The sequence below is a fragment of the Sus scrofa genome, chromosome 8 (genome assembly GCF_054392235.1).
Source record: "Sus scrofa isolate SSC_HxYL_T2T_F1_AM1 chromosome 8, Sscrofa_HxYL_maternal_Yorkshire_Landrace_v2.0, whole genome shotgun sequence".
Lineage (NCBI taxonomy): Eukaryota > Metazoa > Chordata > Mammalia > Artiodactyla > Suidae > Sus > Sus scrofa.
Genome location: NC_139390.1, coordinates 79,562,865 through 79,589,614, shown reverse-complemented (window position 1 = coordinate 79,589,614; position 26,750 = coordinate 79,562,865). Strand labels below are relative to the sequence as shown.

Genomic DNA, 26,750 nt, shown 5'->3' with positions numbered 1-26,750 from the left:
ATTGTATTCTTCAGCTGCAGTCTGTCACTTTTGTTCTTTTTTTTTTTAAATAGTTTCTATTTCCTTGTGGTTATTCTCATTTTTGTTTATGTACCATATCCTGATTTTTTTTTTAGTTGTCTATGTTAATCTTGTAGCCCACTGAGCTTCTTTAAGATGGATACTTTAAACTCTTCGTGAGTTAATTCATTGATTTCCATTTCCTTTTTCTTTCTTTCTTTTTTTTTTTTGTCTTTTTGCTATTTCTTTGGGCAGCTCCCTCGGCATATGGAGGTTCCCAGGCTAGGGGTCCAATCAGAGCTGTAGCCCTCAGCCTACGCCAGAGCCACAGCAACGCAGGATCCGAGCCGAGTCTGCAACCTACACCACAGCTCACGGCAATGCCGGATCGTTAACCCACTGAGCAAGGGCAGGGACCGAACCTGCAACCTCATGCTTCCTAGTCAGATTCGTTAACCACTGTGCCACGACGGGAACTCCTGATTTCCATTTCTTAGGGTCATTTTCTGGAGATTTATTTGGTTCAGTTGATTGTGTCATGTTTCCCTGTTGCTTCATAAGACTTGTTATATTTTGCTGGGGTTTGGGCATTTGAAAGAACAGCCACATCTTCCGCTTTCTACAGTCTGCCTTTGTACAGGGGAAGGCACTAATCAGCCTGGCTAGAGATTTTGGAAGCCCCTCAAACCTATTCTGGGGATGTATCTTCTCTGGCCTTGTACATGTAATTTCCCAGGTAGAGGATTTTGCCTGCTTCTTTTTCTGGAGCTCATAATCTCTTGCTCCCTCTGATGGTTCTCTGAACCGTAGGCTCTCTGGTGCAGCAACAAGGCTTTGAGCTCTCCTCTGAAAATATCTCCACTGAAAATATCAGTGGCCCTCAGGCACCCAAAATATGTCATTTAGCCATCAGTGTTCCAAGTCAGGCTAGACAGAAACTAGTCCTTCCTTGGTAAAAGCTGGAATGTTGGATAACTGTACTACTCTTTCCTTCCTGAGGGAGAAGTCATTAACTGGATGGTTTCTCCTCATCCGGTTGAGCTGTGCTAGCTTGAGGGAAGGGTTATCTTGAGTGAAAAGAAATGTCTTTTTTTCCCTCATTTTAATACTGCTGTTTTTTGCCTCACACTTGCCTGGGGTACTGTGACTGTTTAACTGTTTCCTGGAGTTCTCAAAAAGGTTTTTGTATCATATGTTGTTACTAAGTTGGTATCTCTGTGAGAGAATGAATTTGGGGGCTTCTTATCTGTCCTCTTGTTCATGTCACTCCTTAATTGGGACATTTTTTGAGAGTGAACTTAATTTATATAACTGGGATGCTTTTGAGAGAGGATGGTTAAAATCATTAAAACATGTAATTTTTGGAGTTCCCGTGGTGGCGCAGTGGTTAACGAATCCGACTAGGAACCATGAGGTTGCGGGTTCGGTCCCTGCCCTTGCTCAGTGGGTTAACGATCCGGCATTGCCGTGAGCTGTGGTGTAGGTTGCAGACGTGGCTCGGATCCCACGTTGCTGTGGCTCTGGCGTAGGCTGGTGGCTATGGCTCCGATTCGACCCCTAGCCTGGGAACATCCATATGCCGCGGGAGCGGCCCAAGAAATAGCAAAGAGACAAAAAAAAAAAAACAAAAACAAAAAAAACATGTAATTTTTGGAATTTATTGACTATGCAATATACTTATTTTGTTATAAGACCTATAAAATTGTCCTATTTTAAAATATTTTCAATAAAAATATCATATACTTATATCCATGAAACCAAAATGTTGTAACTGTAAAAACCCAGTAAACTTATTTTCGATGTTGAAATTTTAAACTGAATTTACAATAGCACTCACAATTATGACAGCTATTTCACTTTCATTGTAATGGACTTCCAACCTTGATTTCCTGCAGTGGAAGAAAACAATGAGCTATTATTGGACATCATCTAACTGACTTTTTCTCTGAAGCATCTGAAGACTTTGATAGAAAACCGATGTCACTGAACACTTTTGCTGGTGGAGCCAATACCTTGCCAGTTCTCACTTCACTTTTGTACTTGCAAAGAACACTTAGAATTGAAAATGAGGAAAATAATTCATAAGTTTGCTCCAAATGAAAAGTCATTCTTCATCTGGGGATATAGGAGTCCTAACTTCTAAGGCTGCATGTGTTAAATCAGCTTCTTTGGCCACAGTTTTTATATAACAATGGTTAACTTTTTCAAGAAGGAATTAGATGGCCTTTTTTTTTTTTTTTTTTAACATAGCCATTCTGTTGAAGTGTAACTCATTTCTTTCATAGGAAACTGCACAGATTATAAGTGTAGAGCTCAATGAACACTTTGGATCAAGAACTAGAGCATTAGAAGCACCCATTTTTCTGCCACAATACACCCCTCTTCCTCACGGCTGATTGTTATCTGACACTAAGCACCATTGTTTATGGTAGCCTAATTTTGAACTTCATATAAATGGTATCATATATTAGCTACTTTTTCCTTCTGGCTCCTTTCCCTCAATATTATAATTTTTTTTTTTTTTTTTTTGTCTTTTTGCTATTTCTTTGGGCCGCTCCCTCGGCATATGGAGGTTCCCAGGCTAGGGGTCCAATCAGAGCTGTAGCCCCCAGCCTACGCCAGAGCCACAGCAACGCAGGATCCCAGGCGTGTCTGCAACCTACACCACAGCTCATGGCAACGCCGGATCGTCAACCCACTGAGCAAGGGCAGGGACCGAACCTGCAACCTCATGCTTCCTAGTCAGATTCGTTAACCATTGCGCCACGACGGGAACTCCAATATTATAATTTTCGAAATTCATCCATGTTACCTATAGCAGGAGTTTGTCTCTTTTCTTTGTTTCAAAGTATTCCTTTGTGTGAATGCCACAATTTATTTAGCTGTCCTAGTAAATTTCTATTTTCCTTTTCAGTTTTGGCTATTATGAAAAGTGCTTTTGTGAACACTAGTGCGCCTTTGAGGTGCTTGTGTACTTGCTTTTATTGAGTATACTCCTGGGGTAAAATTGCTGTGTCATAGGGTAGGCATATGTTGTGTTCCTAATAGATACTGCAAAACAGATGCTTTACATCTGGATTGTTCAGGCTCTATTTCCTGCACACATTTCACATATGTTTCATCTGTAATTTCACAAATTTCCTGTTTGGGGGCCCAGTAACTTCAGGCATCTCACAGTCTAGGGCATGGGCCACTGCAGTTAGCTGACATTCCAAGTGACCATTGAAAGCAGCATCATGGAATATTTCCTTTCTTTTTTTCTTTTTAAGGCTGCACCTGTGGCATACAGAAATTCCCAGGCTACGAGTCAAATTGGAGCTGCAGCTGTCTGTCTACACCACAGCTGCAGCGATGTGGGATCCGAGCCGCATTTGCAACATACACTGCAGCTTGTGGCAATGCCAGATTCTTAAGCCACTGAGTGAGGCCAGGGATCGAACCTGCATTCTCATGGATAATAGTTGGGTTCTTAACCCCCTGTGCCACAATGGGAACTCCAGCATGGAATATTTCCATCCTTTCATTTCTCTGTGGGGAAGGGGTAGGCTTGATTAGTTTCCACTGAAGCTCAGGAAGTGGGGAGTGGTGGGCAAGAGCGTGCTAGTAATTAGGAAAGCATCTGAAAACTGACATTTCCTTTACTAGTTGGATGTACTATCTGCCACTAGATTTGTTAAACTGTTCCTGCCCGAGAAGAAGAAAGATCAGGAAAGTGGCCTTGGAAGACAGTGTTTAGTAAGATCAGGTCAGAAAGAAAATTTGTGTTTCTAGATAGGTACAGAAAATGAATTTTGCCCATTCCCATACATTCCAGAACTGGGACCATGGAGCAGAGTTGGAGTGGCAGGCTTGCTGTTCCAGTGGGGGACAAAGGGGCATGAACATCAGAGGAATACAATGTGAGGCCACCAGCTGGAAGGTGTGGCAGAATCTCCCAAGGGACCGCTCAACCTAAGTGAGTTACTTGGGATAAATTCCTCATTGGCAAACCGGTTGGGCACTGGCTCTCCACATCATGTTTATGGGCAGCAAGCTTGAGCAGTGGAAATGACCAAGAGAAAGCAAACATCAGTATTGCCTGCTATGTCCCACAACCAGACATCTTTCTCCCTCATCCCTCTGGGGTTGGGCTCAGGAGGAGGGAAGCTTCCAGGAAGGAGGGGTGTGTTGGGAAAGAGCCAATCACACTCCACCTATACCCACCTAAGCTGTAAGTCAGATTGCAGGGTAGGGAAGGGGAGCCTCTATTAAACAAGTGATTGAACTTTTAAAAGAAATAAAATTGATTCCTAATAACCAAAGACATTCTGTTTTAAAAATTGTACTGAAGTATAGTTGATTTACACTCTTGAGTTCATTTTTGCTATACAGCAAAGTGATTCAGTTATACATATATACATATGCATTCCATATATGTCATCACATAATATTGAGCAGATTTCCCTGTGCTGTACAGCAGGTCTCTGTTCACCATCCATTCCATATACCATAATGTGCATGTGCCATCCTAAGCTCCCAATCCTTCCTTCCCTTCACTCTCTCTCTTTGGTAACCTTAGATTTGTTTTTGAAGTCTGTGGGTCTGTTTCTGTTTTGTAAATAAGTTCATTTGTATCATTTTTTGGATTCCACATATAAGTGAGGTTGTATGATTATTTGTCTTTGTCTGACTTACTGCACTTAGTACGATAATCTCCAGATCCATCCATGTTAACCGCAAATGGCATTCTTTTATTCTTTTTTTTTTTTTTTTTTTTTTTTTTTGTCTTTTCTAGGGTCGGTCCCGTGGCATATGGAGGTTCCCAGGCTAGGCGTTGAATCGGAGCTATAGCCACCGGCCTACACCAGAGCCACAGCAATGTGGGATCCAAGCCGCATCTGCAACCTACACCACAGCTCACGGCAAAGCCAGATCCTTAACCCACTGAGCAAGGCCAGGGATGGAACCCACAACTTCATGGTTCCTAGTTGGATTCGTTAACCACTGTACCACGACGGGAACTCCTATTTTATTCTTTTTCATGGCTGAGTAATATTACATTGTATACATGAACCACCTCTTTTTTGTCTGTTCCTCTGTTGATGGACATTTAGATTGCTTCCATGTCTTGGCTACTGTGAAGAGTGCTGTGATGAACATTGGGGTGCATGTACCTTTTTGAATTACGGTTTTCTCCTACATACTCAGGAGTGGAATTGATCATATGGTGGTTCTATTTTTAGTGTTTTAAGGAACCCCTATATTTTCCATAGTAGTTTTACCAATTTACACTTCCACCAGCAGCATAGGAGGGTTCCCTTTTCTCCACACCCTCCACAGCATTTATTGTTTGTAGACATTTTGATGATGGCCATTCTGACTGGCGTGAGGTGATACTAGATTGTAGTTTTGATTTGCATTTCTCTAATAATTAGCAGTGTTGAGCATCTTTTCCTGTGATTTTTAGCTATCTGTCTTTGGAGGATACAAATGTCTTCTTTGGAGAAACAAAGACGTTCTATTTTAACAACTGAAAGGGACAGCAAATTATGGACCAGAACTGAGACAATGTTAGGGGTCCTGCTACCCAGTAAAAAAGAGGATTAGCAGAACAGAATTGAAAACATTTGCTGGAAAAATAAAATAACTGTATGTTTATACCCAAGTTGTTGAGACTGCTCAGTCCAGTTAGTTACATAGTCTGACATTAATTACTTGGTTAATATTGTTCTATACCAGGAGGACAGGGCCTGCATCTCTTTTTGGCCCCATTATAATCTGCTCAGCATAGGGTCTGGGACATAGAACATATTGGTTCAATATTTGCTCAATGAGTAGCATGAATGATCTGTTTTTCTCATTAACACATTTTTGTGTTCTACCCAAAAAAATTGCACACACTCCTAATGATAATTAAACTCCCTGTGAAGCAGTGATCCGTGAAAGCATAATGAGATATTATTTAATTTGTAGCATCTTTTGGAAAATCTAGCTTTGTCTTCTGAAATCAAAGAAGTCACAGAGATTCTGCTTTTTAATTGGAAACTAGTATTAGTCAATTTTTAACTTTAACTTATTACCTACATTCAGAAAACAAACCGAGCAGAAAAATCTGGTTAGCAAATTTAACACTTTATTCCATATGTCTACAAGTTTCTTTCCAAATTTGTTCATTTTGCACTAGGGAGTAGATTGGGTTTTTAAGAGTTGCTACTCAGAGTTTGAACTTTATGATATTTTTATTGCATTGAGAAATATTTTTTTTCCTAAGAAAATCCAATTATGAATGACATGAATAACAATAGTTTCCAGCCAGCAGCAGAATGGGCACTACAATGGGCCAGGATGAAGCTATTAACTGTTCCTGTTCTGTGTGACCTGGGGATCCACTTTTTCTTTAGGGGAGGAGTACTATTTGGGACTTTTAATTACGAAGGCACTACCAGAAGCCTTTTCTGCAATGATGATATTTATAAGGTAGTTCTTGGGCATGGATTCAAGGACATTATTATAGCAAGGGTCATAACAAGTCATTAATATTCATTTTCTTTAATAATCTTCTAGGGGCCCACGTTGGAACAAACAAGCAACATTTTTCTTTTTTCTTTTTAATAACTATTTAATTTTAGAACAACATAGGTACAGAGAGTTCCCATATACCCTGCCCCCACTTTCCCTATTGTTAACATCATGTTATTATTATGGTACATTTGCTATAATTAATGAATCAATACTGATGCATTATTATTAGCTTAAGTTCATAATTTATTCAGATTTTCTTAGTTTTTTTTTTTTCCTATCTAATACCCTTTTTCTATTCCAGGATCTCATTCAGGATTCCACATTACATGTAGTTATCATACCAACTTAGGCTCCTCTTGGCTGTGACAGTTTCTCAAACTTCCCTTGTTTTTGATGACCTTGACAATTTTGACATGTATTCATCAGGTATTTTGTACAGTGTCCCTCATTTGGGATTTTTCTGATTTTTTTTTTTTTTTTTTTTTAAATCATGGCTAGACTGGAGTTGTGTGTTTTGGAGAGGGTCACAGAAATAAAGAGCCATTCTCATTATATCATTATCAATGGCACATATTATCAACATGGCTTGTCACTGTTCATGTTGAATGGAATACGTGCTTGATAATAGTGTTTAGTTGGTCTCTTTACTGTGAAGTTATTCTTTCCCCATTTCCATACTGTACTCTTTGGAAGGGAGTCAGATGCCCCTACTTTTTTTTTTTTTTTTGTCTTTTCTAGGGCCACACTCATGGCATATGGAGGTTCCCAGGCTAGGGGTCTAATCTGTGCTGTAGCCCCCAGTCTATACCACAGCCACAGCAACGTGGGATCTGAGCCACATTTGTGACATACACCACAGCTCTCAGCAACGCCAGATCCTTAACCCACTGATCAAGGCCAGGGATCAAACCCGCAACCTCATGGTTCCTAGTTGGATTCGTTAACCACTGAGCCATGACGGGAACTCCTGCCCCTACTTTTGAAAGCAGCTTGTGAATGGGAGATTGGGACTTGCCATCTGCCTCTACGTGGACTGAGTCATGAGCCACCAGAGCTGCCAACCCTCAACACCGCCTGAAAGGAGCTCAGGGTGGAGATCAGAAGTGAGGTGTTCTGTGTCCTGGGAAAACTGGCAGAACAGGTTTTCAGATAGATATTTTCAGGAGAAGACTTTATGAGCTCAATTCTTGCATCTCCTTGTATCTAGAAAAGTACTAAAATCCTTCATGGTGACGTCTTCTTCTCATGATTAGTGGTAACCTTCACAAGACTAGCAGCAACTTTATATTAAAATATATGCTTGGTTGCATGTACCTCCCCCTTCACCAAAATCACATACATACTCACGTTCCCTCCAACTCTTCCCAGTGTATTTTTCCAGAGCTATCTGAAATGCTGCCTCCCAGGCTATAGTCCTTATTTTGCCCCAAATAAAACCTACCTCTCAACTTTTAGGTTGTGCATATTTTTTTAAGTCAACAAGTTCAAATTTCTCCAAAATGCCAGTTTCATTTTAATTTTATTCTGGCATTACTTTCTGTGCTGTGTCATATATAGGTAGGCACAAATGCACAAGTGTTCATAGGCAAATTTTCTCTTTCTCATTTCTGCATAAAGAGGTCCAAAAAAGGTCTACATAAAAAGGTCTCAAATTCAAAATCCAGACTGCCGACAAGATCTCTCTATACCAGAAGTTTGTCAAGGACTATAGACTGAAACCAAAGATTTGAAAAGGAAATTAAAAAGTTCAGGTACAAAGTTGAAACTCAGAGATGAAACAAGCTGTTGCCTTTGTCTGATAGATTTTTTATTTATTTATTTTGCTTTTTAGGGCCGCACCCATGGCACGTGGAGGTTCCCAGGCTAGGAGTCCAATTGGAGCTGCAGCTGCCAGCCTACACCACAGTCACAGCAATGCGGGACCCGAGCCATGTCTGCAACATACCCCACAGCTCACGCCAACTCTGGATCCTTAACTGGACTGAGCATGGCCAGGGATTGAACCTGCAACCTCATGGATATTAGAATCGTTTCCACTGTGCCACAATGGGACTCCTGTTTTGATAGACTTTAGATTAAATGGTAGTAAAATATGGATCCAGCACTCTTTTTTATTAAGTAATAAAGAGACTGCAAGAGCTAGCTTGGGCCTCTGTAATGATTAACAGTTACTTTTTTATGAAAACCCTAGGGATTTAACCTGCTGTCTTCTATTTCCATTTGGAAGCTGAGTTCAGCTCCTCATGAGTCTCTGGGGAGAGAAATACAGTTTCCCCCCACCTTGACTCTTTAGAGATGGATGCACATTCATCCTTTGTTCTTTCTGTTAACGCTTAGCATTTCTGCATAACTAAAAAAAATAGTATTAAAATCAAGAAATACTAGAGAAAAATTCCCTCAAAACACTAATAGTTGTTGGTCTTCACTGTCCAATATAAGTAATGCCCAAACTATTATCTTTTCAACAGGTAATCGTCATAAAACTATTGATGAATTATTCCGCATTCTTTTTTTTTTAGGGCCACCCATGTGGCATATGGAGGTTCCCAGGTTAGGGGTCAAATCAGAGCAAATCAGCCTACACCACAGCCACCCCAACACAGGATCTGAGCCATGTCTGTGACCTACACCAAAGCTCACAGCAACACTTATCCTGCTGAGTGAGGACAGGGATTGAACCCACGTCCTCATGAATACCGTTGGGTTCATTCCTGCTGAGCCACAGTGGGAACCCCCTCATATTCTTTTTTTTTTTCTTTTTGCTTTTTAACTAAGTCTTTAAAAATCAGTGTACAGTTGACCCCTGTACAACATGGGTTTGAACTATGTGGATCCACTTGTACGTGAATTTTTTTCAGTAGTAAATACCATAGTGCTACACAGTCATGGTGGGTTGAATCTGCAGATGCCACACTGCAGATGGGAAGGAACCTTGCATACTCAGAGGGCCAATTATAAGTGACATCCAGATTTCTGATGGTGCAGAAGGTTGGAGCCCTAAACTGTGTTGTTTAAGGATCAGCTGTATTTTACATGTCTTAATTCAGAAGCTACATTTTCAGTGGTTAAAGTGAAATAGTCCAATTAAAATAAAAATATGTGCTTTTAGCAGAACAAATTTTATACTACTTCAGTTTTTACATTTAAATGAATTAAAAGAAAATAAAAATTAAAAATTTAGTTCCTCGGTCATACTATGTTCCTTGGACATTTTTCAAGTAGCTAGTGGCCACCATATTGGTATACATGCAGGTATAGATTAAGACAGGGAACACTTTTTTTTTTTTTCCTTCAGAGCATTTTTAAATTGGAAGATGAGAGTTCATAAAGGTGGTCTATACCATCACTGCCAAAGAGAGATCAAAGTCCTGGTTGAGTACTTAATCAAACTTAAAACCTTTTTCACACCAAAGGAAATTACTGACAAGACAAAAAGACAACCTATGGAATGGGAGAAAATATCTGCAAATGGTGTGATCAACAGGGGGTTAATATCCAAAATATATAAATAGCTCATGCAACTCAATATCAAAAACAAAACAAACAACCCAATCAATAAATGGGCAGAAGACCTGAATAGACATTTTTCCAAGGAAGATATACAGATGGCCAATAGGCACATGAAAAAATGTTCAATATCACTAATTATTAGAGAAATGCAAATCAAAACTACAATGGGATATTGTGTCACACCAGTCAGAATGACTGTCATCAAAAAGTCTACAAGGAACTTGGAGAGAATGTGAAGAAAATCTGAAGAAAAGGGAATCCCTGTACAATGCTGGTGAGAATGTAAATTGATATAGCCAAAATGGAAAACAGTAAGGGGTTCCACAAAAAGCTAAAAATAGAACTGTCATTTGATTGGGTAATCCCAGCCCTGGGTCTATATCCAGAAAGAATGGAAACACTAATTTGAAAAGACACATGCATCCCAATGTTCATAGCAGTGCTATTTACAATAGCCAAGGTATGGTAGCAACCTAAGTGTCCATCAACATGTGAATGGATAAAGAAGATGTGATACACACACATACACACACAGATACACACACACAATGAAATATTACTCAGCCATAAATAGAATGAAATAATGCCATTTGCAGCAACATGTACTTAAATACATTAGAGAAAGATAAATACTTATGATACTACTTAAATGTGGATTCTAAAAAGTAATACAAATGCATGTATTAGCAAAACAGACTCAGAGATATGGAAAACAAACTAGTGGTTACCAAAGGACAAAGGGGAGGAGAGAGGGACAAATTCGTGATATGGGATTAACAGAGGCAAACTACTACATATAAAATAGATAAGCAACAAGGAGATATTGTGGAGCAAAGGGAATTATAGCCATTACCTTGTAATAACTTTTAATGGACTATAATCTGCCAAAATATTGAATCATTGTTATACACCTGGAATGAATATGATACTGTAGATCAATTACACTTCAATTTAAAAAAAGTTCTTGGAGTTCCCGTCGTGGCGCAGTGGTTAACGAATCCGACTAGGAACCATGAGGTTGCGGGTTCGGTCCCTGCCCTTGCTCAGTGGGTTAAGGATCCGGCGTTGCCGTGAGCTGTGGTGTAGGTTGCAGACGCGGCTCGGATCCAGCGTTGCTGTGGCTCTGGCGTAGGCTGGTGGCTGCAGCTCCGATTAGACCCCTAGCCTGGGAACCTCCATATGCCGAGGGAGCAGCCCAAAGAAATAGCAAAAAGACAAAAAAAAAAAAAAAAAAAAAAAAAGTTCTGGCTGAGAGTTACAGAAAAGTCTGCTGGTTTCTGGCTGATGTTGCTAGAGGGTTAAGCATGTGGTGGAACTTACCCCCATGGTTATCAGGTTGCCCTGGCACCTCTGGAAAGTCCTGGAACAGGGAAAAAAACCACAGAGCTGGATTTTCTAAAAGGTTGCAATTCTTAAGTTTTGGTAGAAGGTCAAGGGGGTGAGTCAATCTAGGAGGAAGGTATAGCAAAGATGAGATCATGGACTAGGATGTGAAGAAGAGACTGAAATGAGGCAGTCACCTCATCGATCAGGTAAACAGGAAGGTGCGAAGGGACAGGCAGGGTGAGGAGAGCACAGTGCGGGCTCCGAGTCGGGAAAACATCGAGAGTGCTGGGCGGGAGAATATGGTTGGAGAGAGGATTTTCATCACCCGATACTACCACAGAATGTTAGCATGGGCTCTTTTGGTTCAGTTAAAAGGTTTCAAGTACCCCCTTCTCACTCTCTAAACTCCTCCAAGTGACTCTAGAACAGGGGTCAGCAAACTAAGGCCCACGAACCAAATCTGGCCCCCATTCATTTTTGTAATGAAAGTTTTGTTGGAACACAGCCATGCTCATCCATTTATGCTCCGTCTGTGAGTATTTTCCTGCTGCAGCAGCTGAGATGAGACGTTGCAACAGAGGCGGTTGAGACCGCAAAGCCTAAAATCTTTGCTATCTGTCTCTCGACAACGTTTGCTGCCCCCTGAGGTAGCCATGCACTACACAGTCTATGCAAAGAGAGTGGTTCTAATCTGACTCTCTCATCACCAGCCCATTAACAGCTTTTTAAGAGGAGGCTAAGGGTTCACAATTGCTCAGACACAGTGAGGGGTTCTTGGAGAACTTGTGTGCTACATCTCCATGGGACAAAACAGAGAGATGCTTGCCTCCATCAGCCTTCCCAAAGTGAGTCAAGAGACAGTGACTTCAAAGGACTCATTCTGAGAGCTTAACATATGCTTCCTGAAACTTGGATGACACAGGGACTGTTTTGTAAGCGGTTCCTGAAAAAAATGTCTAAAAGAGAAAGCCTTAGAGTTCCGTCTTGTGGCTCAGTTTTAAGGAACCTGATGAGTATCCATGACTTCACTCAGTGGGTTCGATCCCTGACCTCACTCAGTGGGTTAAGGATCCAGCATGGCTATGAGGTATGGTGTAGGTCACAGACATGGCTTGGCTCTGGTGTTGCTGTGGTTGTGGTGGAGGCCAGCAGCTGCATCTCTGGTTCAAGCCCTAGCCTGGGAAACCTCCATATGCTGTGGGGGTGACCTTAAAAAAACAATAAAATAAAATAAAATAAAATAAAATAAAATAAAATAAAACAAAAGAGAAAGCCTTGTTAGAGGGTGATAGGTTATAGGAAGGAGAAAGGACCACAGTGGCAGTGATATGGACCTGGTATAGTAACTGTTTTCCCCACTCCTTCTACTTTCTCTTCCTTATTGTTCTTCACAGCTTTATTTTATCACGAAATTAACCTATGTATTTATGGCAATGTCCGTGGCTTCTGGAAGTTCCTGGGCTGGAGCTCAAACCCTTGCCGCAGCAGTAGCAACTGGGGCCACTGCAGCAGCAACACTGGATACTTAACCCACTGCACCACAAGGGAATTCTGAAATTCACCGTTTTAAAGTACATAACTCAATGAACTTTAGTATATTCACAGAGCTGTGGAAACCATCACCATTTTCTAATTGTGGAATATTTTTATCTTCCCTAAAAGAGACCCTGTACTCATTAGGAGTCACTTTCCATTCCTCCTACCCGCCCAGTCCTGGTTTACCTCTAATCTTTCTGCCTCTATTGATTTGCCTGTTTGGGGCATTTCATTTAAACAGGATTACACATACCAGCATAATTCTTTCAAGTTTCACCTATGTAATAGTATGAACCACTACTTCATTAATTTTTGTGGCTGGCTTATATTCCATTGTATGGATGTATGGATATACCATTTTTAATCCATTCATCAGTGGAGGGACATTTGGGTTATTTCTACTTCTTTGACATTATAAATAGGGTTGCCAGAAACATTGGCGGTACAAGTTTTTGTTTGAATGCCTGTTTTCGTTTCTCTGGAGTACACATCGGGGAGTGGAATTGCTGAGTTATATGTAATTGTATGTTCATCTTTTTGGGGAAATTCCAGACGGTTCTGCTGTACCACTCACTATACATTTTCACCAACAATGAGAATATAGAGTATGAGAGTTTCAACTGCTCCACATTTTTGCCAATGCTTGCTTTTGTCTACCTTTTAAAAATTATAGCCACCCTACTGGCTTTCTCCTTAGTCTAGAGTGACATATCATTGTAGTTTTGATTTTTATTGCACTAATGATAATGATATTGAGCATATTTTCATGTGTTTACTGGCAATTCATGTATTTTCTTTAAAGAATAGATTTCAAGTCTCTTTGTCCATTTAAAAAATTGAATTTTTTTGGGGAGGGGTGCACCTGCAGCATATGGAAGTTACCAGGCTAGGGTAACCAGCCATAGCACCTCAGGATCCAAGCCGAGTCTGTGACCTACACCACAGCTCATGGAAATGCCAGATCTTTAACACACTGAGCAAGGTCAGGGATCAAACATGCATCCTCATAGATCCTAGTTGGGTTTGTTACTGCTGAGCCATGATGGCAATGCCCATCATTTGTTTTTTAATTGTTGATTATAGGTAGCTTCTTTGTGAGTTGTCTTAAAGAATCTCTGCTATAGGCCTACAGGGAAGAGTGAGAAGGTCAGACGACCAGAGATGATCAGAAATTGGGGCAGAGGAGTTCCCATTGTGACTCAGTGGTTAATGAATCGGACTAGGAACCATGAGGTTGCGGGTTCAATCCCTGGTCATGCTCAGTGGGTTAAGGATCTGGCGTTGCCGTGAGCTGTGGTGTAGGTCACAGACACTGTTCGGATCCCATGTTGCTGTGGCGGTGGTATAGGCCAGTGGCTACAGCTCCGATTAGAGCCTTTACCTGGGAACCTCCAAATCCTGCGGGTGTGGCCCTAGAAAAGGCAAAAAAAGACAAAAAAAAAAAAAAAAGAAAGAAAGAAAAGAAATTGGGGCAGAGCTATGTCATGTGCGACAATCAGGAAAAGACACCAGCCTTGCTAAAGGAATGTTGGTGAGTAATACACTAAAGAGAAAAAGAACCAGCAGTGGGGCATACAACACAGAGACTTCAGAGGCATCAGAGTCAGTTATGCTTCTGCTTAAATCTTTCCTTTCCATCCTCTTCATTTTCCAGAGGGATCAGAATGTGTAGCTATTAATGGAGAGGTGTAGGGAGAGTAACTTGACTGAGGGGAAGGACTGAGAGAATGAAAGTTTGATTCAGATTCAATTGAACTTTTTTACAAGTCAAAAATGGAGTTATTGATTAATAGAAGTAGAGTCATCAGAGAAAACATGGGCTCTACTGGGAATTTCAGTAGATGGGAAAGACTGAAGAAACTCCATGGAGTCAGAGGGAGTCGTGTGAAAATATTAAGCTGGTTTATGATGTCAACCCTGTGGAGTCCATCCTGTTTGATAGGCCAAGTACAAGACCTTTGACCTAGTCAGCACCCAGGCATGAGGTATGACTCTGTGGGTGCGTGTATGTGGCAGGGAGGCACCAAAGTGGAGTGGCTTAGAATGTCAGAGAAGAGGACGAGTCTGAAGCTGGGAGGCCAGGATGTTGGCTGGACAGTCATCTTTGATACTGTTCTCCTTCTGCAGCATGGCAGGGAGTGCAGTAGGAAGGAAAATAGTGAGCCTGACATCAGCGAAGCAGTGGGATGGTCCTAGAGGCTGATGGATGACAGCCACAGGAATATTGGGAAGATCTTGTGCAAGCAGAGCAAGTGGGGTTATTGATAAAATGTCCGGAGCTATGGTCTGGAAGCTCGGGTGAGGAGTACGTCAGCCACATCTCTTGGCTTGGTTTTAGGTTAGGGTGGGAGAAGGGAAGGCCACTAATTGAGAGACTTGAGAAGAAAGAGGAAGTATGTGGACAGTTAATGGAGTTTGAAATGGAACAATGAAAGAAGCCAGCAAGAGTCATTAATGGGAAGAAGCAAGGGTGAGAGACAAGTTCAGGGGTGGGGGTAAGGTTGGGGGCGGGTTGCAAGGGCAGGATCTGGAGAGGTCCCTGCAGAGGGGCCAATGATTCTATGCCTGCAAGAGATGGAGGAGGGAGTCAGCAGGCAAACAAGGGAACTGGGAACAATAGAGCTATTGACAGAAGTACTTGGTCCTAAATTTCCATTGTAAATTTGATGTATTGGTGTCATCAACCTGGTCATATGAATAATGACCCCATTAAGTTGAAACCCCAAATACCAATGCTAAGAAATACTTGGGTTTTCTTTGACCAGTGGTTTTTTTTTTTTTTTTTATTGTGAAATTGTTCAATTTGAAAAGGGGACTTTCCAGTGGAAATAATAGACTATAAATTGTTTACTTGGCAAAACACCATTAGACTAAGCTAAGGACCTTCATATACAATGATATGATAACAGAAGTTTACCTGCCAAGTGCTTTCAGAATGAGATGGTGGGGAAATTTTTCCTGACTCGCAAAGCAAAGAAATGTTCTGGAAGATTCTGAATTTTATATTTAAGGAAAACACAGCCATGAAAAAGGAAGAGCAAAAATTTTGGACAATTAGTGAATAAACTGGGTGGGAATCAAGCAAAGACGAGCTGGAATAGTTTGAATTTTTTAGCTAAAGTTTTTTTCTTTTTTTTCTTTTTTTGCCTTTTCTAGGGCCGCTTCCTATGGCATATGGAGGTTCCCAGACTAGGAGTCGAATTGGAACTGTAGCCAACGGCCTACGCCAGAGCCACAGCAACGCAGGATCTGAGCCGCGTCTGCAATCTACACCACAGCTCATGGCAACACCGGATCCTTAACCCACTGAGCAAGGCCGGGGATCGAACCTGCAACCTCATGGTTCCTAGTCGGGTTCGTTAACCACTGCACCACGACGGGAACTCCGAGATTTTTTTCTTAATATTGGAATAAATAGAAAAAAAAAATTTAGGGCTTTTTTGCTTAGATGTATTGCCCTCATTTTCCTTCCAGGGTGTATTTAGTGCTGAAAAGGGACAGAGAGAAAAAAGGAATGGGGCGTGACAATTACAGCACGAAAATACTTAGACAACATATTATCAGATACATGAGAGGTTTATAAAAGTATACTTCTGCTGCAGTTTTATTTTTTCCAATCAAAGTATATTTATTGAATATTGATCTTTCATCTAACACTGCACCAAATGCTATGCATGATTCAGTAAAAGAATAGGCATGATTCTTTTTATGGAGCTTATGCACTCTTAGGAAAACAAGACTAACCACATGAGGTGCCACGAAGAGAGAACAATAGAAGCGGCTTTGAAACAATTACTTAATTGAATATGATCATGCATAATGACAGAGATGACAGATAACACCTTCATGGTTAAAGCATTTGCTAGATAGTAATACTGTGAAGAATGCCTTTTGCAAGATGCTCTTCCATAACAACTACCAAAAGAATGGCCCTTGACCACATCTGCTAAGACCACATTATAAGTCAAACAAAAGTAAGAAATCCAAAAGAATGTTTCCTAGAGTTTGGTCCATGATTTTGTGGTCAAATTTGAGAAATAGGGCATACTATGCCTCCTTACTGGAGAATGATAGTAATATTTGCATATTAAAAGCTCTGAGAAACCCTGCAAGCAAAGAATTCATGTTAAGCGTATAACCTTGTACATCCCAAGTTTTATTTGACTTTAGAACCCTCTTTACCTATAATTGCTGAACCCACTTTAGCAAATGCGGTGTTAAAGGATACGCCCGAGCTACTTGGGATTGGATGACTTGGAAAAGCAAACAAAGTAAAACTAATCTGCACCTGGGCAAGGGGTTTATTTACCAACAGTCTCAATAAAAGCCCAGATTCTAGTGGCCAAGCCTCTGCATGGAGTTCCAGGAAATTAAAACATAAATATGACTCCAGGTGCCTTGAGGAATAATATAGAACTTTACTGTGGGGGATTATATAGTATACCACAGAGAAATCTTCCCAATCATTTTCTCTAAATATCTTTTCCATTCCCTGAATGTCTGCATTCATCCAGCCATGGCACCATCTCTCCTGCTCTATTCATGCACATGTTTGTCCCACCATCTTGCTGCTCAGCCCTTTCTTCTTCCTGCTTTACTCCCCCCCTTTTTTGACCAACTTTCCAGCTGGTAGCGACTGCCCAGACTTCAGCCCCCACCTGCTTGCTCCACTCTTCCACTGCAGGGCTGTGGTAGGTAGAACACAGATATTTTGGTGCCTTATTTTTATTGTTCTCCACAGGCTATAAGGAGCCCTTAACATTCCTCTTCTCACTTTTACTCTCAAATCTCTTTTTATGAGGTTTTATAGTAGAGGATTTTTAGTGATGAGTTCCTTGACCAAAAAGACACTGCTCCTAATTGCACTGAACATCCCTAAAGCTATCTTTATTTTTAAGTAGTGCTGGCAAGTCTCTTTGTGGATGGACTTAGGCCTGTTATCCAGCCAATTCCCAGGGAATGTCTACAAAATGTTGCCAGATTCATATCTATCAACCTGCGTTCATATTCTGCATTTAAGCTTAGACAGGATTCCCTTTTTCCACAAAGATGACAAACTAACCAGAACAGTTGCCCCCTGACTCACATTTAGCCCTGGAGAAGCCACAGAAGTAGAAGAGAAGTCAAGGCAGCTGAAAATTAAGGTAAAACGATAAAGGTAGTTGAGTCCTGGTGTAGAAGAAGATAATGGTACGCAGAAAGGAAGAGGACCTAGTGCCTTTGATGCAGAGAGGACAGGGTAACCTATGCCCTTTTATAACCATGTCCTATTCTCTCCACCAGCTTTTCTGGGGCGATATCAGTTCAGTGTTCAAGTTTGACTGGAGTCAAAAAGGGAGAGCAATGATGTCACAAACCCTCAGCCTCTGAGCATTTCCTCACCTTGACCTTACCTCCCCTATCCTGAGACAATGTAGGGTGAAAGATGTTTAGTAGAGACTTAGTAGAAAGATGCTTAGAGCCTATTAAATCTGAGTTCATAGAATGTACATACATGCATTAAATGATTGAAATAGAAAACTATAATAAAGATAGATGAATTCCAAAATGTATGCAATTTGAAAAACAAAAGATCAAATAAAAAAATTCTTCTATAAAGCATCGAACAGAGACAGAGTTGGGAAATATGGAAAAAATTAAGAGGATCATAATTATAATGTAAATATCTGTTTTATTGTAGAACTAGAAAGATAGTAAATATATATACATATATATATATATATATACACACACAAAAAAAAGAGGAAATATTTGAGGAGATAATGACCAAAATTTCCCCAGATTTAAAGAAAGTTGAAAGACCTCAGATTGAAAGTGTTTGCTCGTAGAAATCCCTAGGTACATTATATAGTAAAATTTTTAAAATCAAAGATAAAAACAAAATTCTCAAAACTTTAAAAGTTAAAGACCTTCTACTAAGAACCAAGCATGAGAATTATACCAAATAAATATTGGATATAAAAAATATTTCAGAGTAATAAATGAAAAAATGCTGAAAGCACAATTTATAAAATTTATATAATTTATAGCAATTTATAAACCAGTTAATCTATCATTTGAGAAAAAAATAAAGGGATTCTCAAGTATACACGTACTTCCAAAGTTTACCCTCTATTTAAACAGTTTTAAAAGGTTTACTGTTACCTGCAGCAAGAAAAAAATGTAAGTATCAAGGAGCTAACCTGACAAAAATGCACAAGACCTTTAAAAAGATTTATTTATTACTTTATTTATTTATTACAGTTGCATCCACAGCACATGGAAGTTCCCAGGCTAGGGGTTGAATCAGAGCTGCAGCTGCTGGCCTACACCCCAGCTGCAGCCACAGCAACATCAGATCCAAGCTGCATCTGCGACCTACAGTGTAGCTTATGGCAATGCCAGATCCTTAACCTACTGGGTGGGGCCAGTGATCGAACCCACATCATCATGGATACTAGTTGGGTTCTTTACTGCTGAGCCACAAAGGGCACTCCTAAAAAGATCAATTTAAAGTCATGTAGATGACATGTAGGAATGCTGGCATAAGTGGAGAGATATTCCATATTCATAGAAAAAGCAAGCTATTAAAACAATGTGAAAAAGAATAAATATATATCTATATTTTTGATAGACATAGTTGATTTACAGTGTTGTGTTAGTTTCAGGTATATAGAAAGTTGATTCAGAATATATTTATTCTTTTCACATTGTTTTCCATTATAGGTTATTATAAGATATTGAATGTAATTCCCTATGCTATACATGCTATACTGTAGGTCCTTGTTTTTTATTTTATATATAGTAGTGTGTATCTGCTAATTCTGAATTCTTAATTTATCTCCGTGCCTCTCCACCACCCACTATCCTCTTTAATAACCATAAGTTTGTTTTCTATATCTGTGAGTCTGTTTCTGTTTTGTATTCATTTGTATCATTTTTAAGATTCCACAAATAAGTGATATATATTTGTCTTTTTCTGTCTGACTTAATTCACTTAGTATCTACTATAAAGATCTTAATTCTCTCTAAGATATATGATAAATCCAGTGCAAATCCCAATTAAAATTCCAGAAAGTTCATCTGGGAAACAATAAATGTATCCTAAAATTTGGAAAAATCAAGATCCATGAAAGTTGCTAAGCCCACTCTGGAAAATATGACAGACAGTAGGAAAAACTATTCATAAAAACAGTGAAAGACATAGAGTCCAATGAAATAAAATAGAGAGAAAAGAATATAATAGAATTTTAAAAATCCAAAAATATTATATATGAGGATTTGTTATGTGATAAAGGGAACTTTGCAATCAGTGGGGAAATTATAGAATGTTTCCAAATGAATCTGGGGAAAGTCACTCACTATGTAGAGAAGAAGCTGGATACCTGCCTTGCATCATATAAAGATGAACCCAGATGGATTAAAGACAGAACTGTGAAATAAAACCATAGTGCTAACAGTCGAAAACACAGGAGAATATTTTTTTAATTTTGGGAATAGAAAACTTCTATTAAAACAAGGGTCTAAGGGTATTCTCTCTGCGGCTCAACAATAACAAACCCCACTATTATCCGTGAAGATGCAGGTTTGATCCCTGATCTCATTCAGTGGGTTAAGGATCGGTGTTGCTGTGGCTCTGGCATAGGCCAGCAGCTGCAGCTCCGATTCGACCTCTAGCCTGGGAACCTCCGTATGCCGTGGTGCAGCCCTAAAAGAAAAAAAATCAAAAACAACAACAACAAAAAGGCCTAAAAGTATAAACTGGAGGGTAAACTGTTGATGGAATTGACCTTATTAAGAGTTCCTTTGTCCACAAATTTCATAGAGAGGAGACTGGGTTGCTATAGTCATTGGAAGCCATTCACCAAAAGCATGGACCATCGTGGGGGTTAACCATGGAGGAGCAGAGAGTGTTCAGCACGTTTCTCCTACTTTCATTTATTCTCATGTCTGTGTGTTCCTGTATGTGTTAATTTAATTTGTTGTTATAGAAATGTTAGTAATGGTAAGCAGATCTCTTCCAGCAACACCGCTTGGAAGGCACAAATCCTTGCTTTGCAGGTTCAACAATGACCTGATCAGTGTAACCCAAGGGCTTTCAGTCTTTTGAGAGTCCATTCTTTTTATTTTTTTAATTTGTTTTTTTTTTTTTGTCTTTTTGCCATTTCTTGGGCTGCTCCCATGGCATATGGAGATTCCCAGGCGAGGGGTCGAATCAGAGCTGTAGCCGCCTGCCTACACCAGAGCCACAGCAACACAGGATCCGAGCTGCATCTGCCACCTACACTACGCTCAGGGCAATGCTGGATCCTTAACCCACTGAGCGAGGCCAGGGATTGAACCTGCAGCCTCGTGGTTCCTAGTTGGATTCGTTAACCACTGAGCCACGACGGGAACTCCTGAGAGTCTATCTTTTTAACCAAGAGACCAACCTGATTACCACAATGCCTCCTTATTATTATTATTTTTTTTCATTTTATGGCCACAGACACGGCATACAGAAATTCCCAGGCTAGGGGTTGAATCAGAGCTGCAGCCGCCAGCCTACACCACAGCCACCCAGGATCTGAGCTGCGTCTGTGACCTACACCACAGCTCAAGGCAGCGCCAAACCATGTCTGCAACCTGGCTCACAGCAACACTGGATCTTTAACCCACCGAGTGAGGCCAGGGATCAAATCTGTGTCCTCATGGATGCTAGCCAAGTTCTTAACCTACTGAGCCACCCTAACCCTAACCCTAACCCTCATGGATGCTAGTCAGGTTCTTAACCTCCAGTCTCTTTATTTTTTAACACTTATGAAAGGGACCACATACTTTATACTGTCATTGATCATTAACTTACAGTGATTGAAATATTCATGTTACTCTCTTGAGCAGCATCTTTCAAGTCTCAGGGCACCTGGGATGTCGAGATGGGTGTTAGCAGAGGTACGTTCCACATAGGCCTGATAAGCCCTTCTCTGATGATCTAAATTCTTCTTTCCCCCAGATCAGTGTTTCTTTCCTCTGGACAGTGCTGGAGGGATAAACTCTAGGAAATGCTGCCTCCCTGACTCACCTTTGTCTGTTTCCAGGTTAATCTTCTTTCTTCTGTTAAATCACCTGCCCTTTGAAAAGTTATGCTCTATATGTAGTGCAGTCTGGGCAGAAAATGGGGGTCATTGCAGTAATCAACAATGACCCTCACTTCTGGTGGGGTCTCCTGCCCTCTTCTGCAGAGTCTTTTGGACTTATTGCCTATTTCCTGCCCTCTCTGCTGAGAGTTCCCAGGACACCACTCACAGAAGCTCATAAATAACTTCTTGAAACCTTCACTGACCTCTAAGGTCACCACTGTCTGCAAAGGAAGGGTGGCCTTCCATGGCTCTGATGTCTGTGCTAAGAGTGCTGGCCCTTGCTCCAGAGCTGCCTCCCACTGCTGCCAAGTTAGCTGCCACCTCTAGGCCATGGGTGTGATGGGGGTGATGATGAGCCCATCATATAAAGTCCTCCCATTGCCCCTGAAAGTGGGCTTGCTGGTGTCATTGCAGTGCCTTTGACATTGACTGCTTTCAGTCACACCCTGGCTCCAGGTTGTGCTGGGTCAGCACTGCCCTTCCCTGAATCCAGGTGAATTTCTGACTCCCATGATGTCTTCCCTGTTCCCAAAGGAGCACAGCCTTAGGCTTCCAACATCGCACACAGAGACATGTGCCAAACAGCTCTCAAGTGCTGACTTGAGTCCAAGGGGCCTGGGTCAGAGAACAAATTCAAGTGCTCAGACATGTGTTCCCTGTCACGCCAAAAACTAAGTTGTTATGGACCAAATTGTGTGTCCTTATTCTCCCCTGCCTTCAAGTGGGTTCTTTCCTAAAAGCTCCTTCTTTAGCAGAGAGTCAACCTATATCTGAACAAGTCTGAATATGGATTTAGACTCAGCTGGGACCACTCCATGATCCATCTCCACCCAACCCAATACATACAGATCTTCTGATACATTATGGTTTCCTGGAAAACATCTCAACAATGCTGAACCACCATTTCATCCATCCTGTCAATTTTACTGGGAAATCCCTGCCTTCATGTTTTTGTTGTCTGCTTTTTTTCCAGTTACTAAGATAATGATGCTTATGCTGTTATTAGTTTTGTAACAGTTCTTTTCAAGGGCTATACAATACGTCACCAAATAGTTGTGGCATACTGTACCCACGATCCACCTGCCACTGAAGGTTTGTACTGCTCTGTTGGGTTGTGTGTTAGGAGGAGCTAGCTTGTGCTATAGCAATGAATGACTGCAAAGTAGAAGTTTTTTAAGAGACAAAGGTTTATTTCTTGCTAATCGAAAGTCATCTATAAATCAAGATGGCTCTTCAGAGCACCTGTCCTCCATGCCATGGCTCAGCTATTAGGCTGCTTTGATCCTTGTGTTTTCCTCTCTGAATAAGGACCTTCTTTTGCACCACAGGTAGGGGAAAAGCACTGGAGAAGTCTTGTGGGCTTTCACTGCCATGGCCCAGAAGTAATGCACATTTACTTTTGTCACAGCCCATTGGTCAGAGCTAGTCACCTGTCCTGCCGTGACTGCAAGGGGACTGAGGACACGTGAAGTCAGTAGACCAGGGGCTGAACATGGAGTGAACCAACGGACAAGGGGGTGGAGTATGGAGGAAACTAATGTACTATTGGGTAAGCATTACTGTCTTTGCCGCAAGTTGTTTATATGACCCTTTGTTGTTGTTGTTGTTGCTTTTCAGGGCTGCATGTGTGGCATATGGAAGTTCCCAGGGTAGGGTTGAATTGGAGCTGCAGATGCCAGCCTACAACACAGACACAGCAAGGCAGAATCCAAGGCATGTCTGCAACCTGGCTCATGGTAACACTGGATCCTTAACCCACCGAGCGAGGCCAGGGATTGAACCTGTATCCTCGTGGATACTAGTCAGGTTTGTTACCACTGAGCCACAATGGAAACTCTTTTTTTTTTTTATTTTTATTTTTAAAAATTTTTTTATTTTCCCACTGTACAGCAAGGGGGTCAGGTTATCCTTACATGTATACATTATAATTACATTTTTTTCCCCCACCCTTTGTTCTGTTGCAACATGAGTATCTAGACAAAGTTCTCACTGCTATTCAGCAGGATCTCCTTGTATATCTATTCTAAGTTGTGTCTGATAAGTCCAAGCTCCCGATCCCTCCCACTCCCTCCCCCGCCCATCAGGCAGCCACAAGTCTTTTCTTCAAGTCCATGATTTTCTTTTCTGAGGAGATGTTCATTTGTGCTGAATATTAGATTCCAGTTATAAGTGATATCATATGGTATTTGTCTTTGTCTTTCTGGCTCATTTCACTCAGTATGAGAGTCTCTAGTTCCATCCATGTTGCTGCAAATGGCATTATGTCATTCTTTTTTTATGGCTGAGTAGTATTCCATTGTGTATATATACCACCTCTTCCGAATCCAATCATCTGTCGATGGACATTTGGGTTGTTTCCATGTCCTGGCTATTGTGAATAGTGCTGCAATGAACATGCAGGTGCATGCGTCTCTTTTAAGTAGAGTTTTGTCCGGATAGATGCCCAAGAGTGGGATTGCGGGGTCATATGGAAGTTCTATGTATAGATTTCCAAGGTATCTCCAAACTGTTTTCCATAGTGGCTGTACCAGTTTACATTCCCACCAAGAATGCAGGAGGGTTCCCTTTTCTCCACAGCCCCTCCAGCACTTGTTATTTGTGGACTTATTAATGGTGGCCATTCTGACTGGTGTGAGGTGGTACCTCACGGCAGTTTTGATTTGCATTTCTCTTATGATCAGCGATGTTGAGCATTTTCTCATGTGTTTGCTGGCCATCTGTATATCTTCCTTGGATAAACGTCTATTCAGGTCTTTTGCCCATTTTTCCATTGATTGATTGGCTTTTTTGCTGTTGGGTTGTATAAGTTGCTTATATATTCTAGAGATTAAGCCCTTGTCGGTTGCATCATTTGAAACTATTTTCTCCCATTCTGTAAGTTGTCTTTTTGTTTTCTTTTTGGTTTCCTTTGCTGTGCAAAAGCTTTTCAGTTTGATTGGTCCCATGGGTTTATTTATTTTTTTTTTGGCATCTCTTGGGCCGCTCCCGCGGCATATGGAGGTTCCCAGGCTAGGGGTCCAATCGGAGCTGTAGCCACCAGCCTATGCCAGAGCCACAGCAACGCAGGATCTGAGCCGCATCTGCAACCTACACCACAGCTCACGGCAACGCCAGATCGTTAACCCACTGAGCAAGGGCAGGGACCGAACCCGCAACCTCATGGTTCCTAGTCGGATTCGTTAACCACTGCGCCACGACGGGAACTCCCCATGGGTTTATTTTTGCTCTAATTTCTATTGCTTTGGGAGACTGACCTGAGAAAATATTCATGATGTTGATGTCAGAGAGTGTTTTGCCTATGTTTTCTTCTAGGAGTTTGATGGTGTCCTGTCGTATATTTAAGTCTTTCAGCCATTTGGAGTTTATTTTTGTGCATGGTGTGAGGGTGTATTCTAGTTTCATTGCTTGACATGCAGCTGTCCAGGTTTCCCAGCAATGCTTGCTGAATAGACTTTCTTTTTTTGCATTTTTATTTTTTTTATTATTATTATTATTTTTTCCCACTGTACAGCAAGGGGGTCAGGTTATCCTTACATGTATACATTACAATTACAGTTTTTACCCCACCCTTTCTTCTGTTGCAACATGAGTATCTAGACATAGTTCTCAATGCTATTCAGCAGAATCTCTTTGTAAATCTATTCTAAGTTGTGTCTGATAAGCCCAAGCTCCCGATCCCTCCCACTCCCTCCCGGGGTCGAACCGGAGTTAAGGCTGCTGGCCTACGCCCGAGCCGCAGCCGTGCCAGATCTGAGCCTCGTCTCAACCCCCTGCGTGAGGCGAAGGATGGAGCCCGCAACCTCATGGTTCCTGGTCAGATTCGTTTCCTCTGTGCCACGAGGGAAAGTCCTGAATCAACGATGTACGGATTTAGGACGCTATGGAGGGATGCATTGGCCGGCCCCAGGTCATATGGGGTTCCGGAGCCAGGGATCCGATCCAAGTCCCAGCTGTGGCAAGGTGATTACTTGAAAGAGGACCCTTTAAAGCCGGGGTGGGGGTGGCGGGAGGGGATGACACTGCATGCCATGGAGGCGCTCACCTGTCCTTTTTGTGGACACCTTTTCCGCGGTGGTGACAATGGATGCCCTGGCTGCCGTTGGGAAATGAAAGGTGGAGGCCAAGGTCCACGGTCCGTGGTCGGAGTGGTTCGTTTTCGAGGCCACGGATGAAGAAGCGGGCTCCAGGAGGAAAGAGTCCAGGCCTTATGCCTGCCCTGCCTGGAGAATCCGTGTCGCCACACAGCGATCCATCCCAATGCGTTTGTTGGTCCTGCGACGCCCCCTGCCGTAGGCTGCTTTTTATAGTCTCCGAAGAGGTCCGCCAGATGGCTCCCGGGGTGGGCCTGGGACGACCAAATAGACTTTCTTTTTCCCATTTTATGTTCTTGCCTCCCTTGTCAAAGATTAATTGACCATAGGTGTCAGGGTTTATTTCCGGGTTCTCTATTCTGTTCCATTCCTCTGTCTGTCTGTTTTGATACCAGTACCACACTGTTTTGATGACTGTGGCTTTGTAGTATTTCTTGAAGTCTGGGAGAGTTATGCCTCCTGCTTGGTTTTTATTTCTCAGGATTGCTTTGGCGATTCTGGGTCTTTTGTTGTTCCATATAAATGTTTGGATTGTTTGTTCTAGCACAATGGAAACTCTTATAAGACCATTTTTTAGATTTCCATATTTGCATTGATTTTTCCCAAGTTTATTGCAATATAATTGACATATAACATTGTATATGTTTGAAGTGTACAATGTATTGATTTGATCAATATATACATTGCA

At 41.3% G+C, this 26,750-nt stretch overlaps 1 long non-coding RNA gene across 2 annotated transcripts in view; it reads left to right on the top strand.

Annotated features, from left to right (window-relative positions):
- Positions 1–26,750, top strand: part of LOC110262133 (uncharacterized) — a 64,981-nt gene that overhangs the window by 16,756 nt on the left and 21,475 nt on the right. For both annotated transcript variants that reach the window (XR_014812771.1, XR_002346721.2), the window contains exon 2: positions 23,380–23,520. This is a non-coding gene — a long non-coding RNA (uncharacterized LOC110262133). The remainder of the gene's footprint in view (positions 1–23,379; positions 23,521–26,750) is intronic.